Consider the following 465-nt stretch of genomic DNA (forward strand, 5'->3'; position numbering starts at 1 on the left):
CAGCATGCGTTGCGCGTTGTGCGTGTGTAGTAGTTCGCTTTTATGCGTCATTTTCTGGCATGTTATATTCTTGTAGAAGTTATGGGCCAATTTTTCAGTACTGCTGCTAGGCGTCTTTCCCAATAATACTATTAATTAGGTTGTTGGTGTATTTATATCTTACAACAAGTTAATCCGTTCCCTTGGCTACCTCTCTTTGATGCTGGACAAACTAACGTAAGATAAATGTCCCTCCTATAAAAGTATCGTTTTCTATCAACAATAAAATGTTATAGTTTTCTTTGAATTGTTATGTAAGGGTAGACTATCTATATAACTAACATAAATCTGAATCAGAAGCACTACTATAGATGCTACATAACAAACATAGAAAGACTTTATGGCTTCCGGGTTGATATTATAGGTATTAATAAGACTGTATTTAATATACTGAGCTGATGATGATTATGAATATGATGCGCATTC

This window comes from Penaeus monodon, chromosome 20, assembly GCF_015228065.2.
Source record: "Penaeus monodon isolate SGIC_2016 chromosome 20, NSTDA_Pmon_1, whole genome shotgun sequence".
Lineage (NCBI taxonomy): Eukaryota > Metazoa > Arthropoda > Malacostraca > Decapoda > Penaeidae > Penaeus > Penaeus monodon.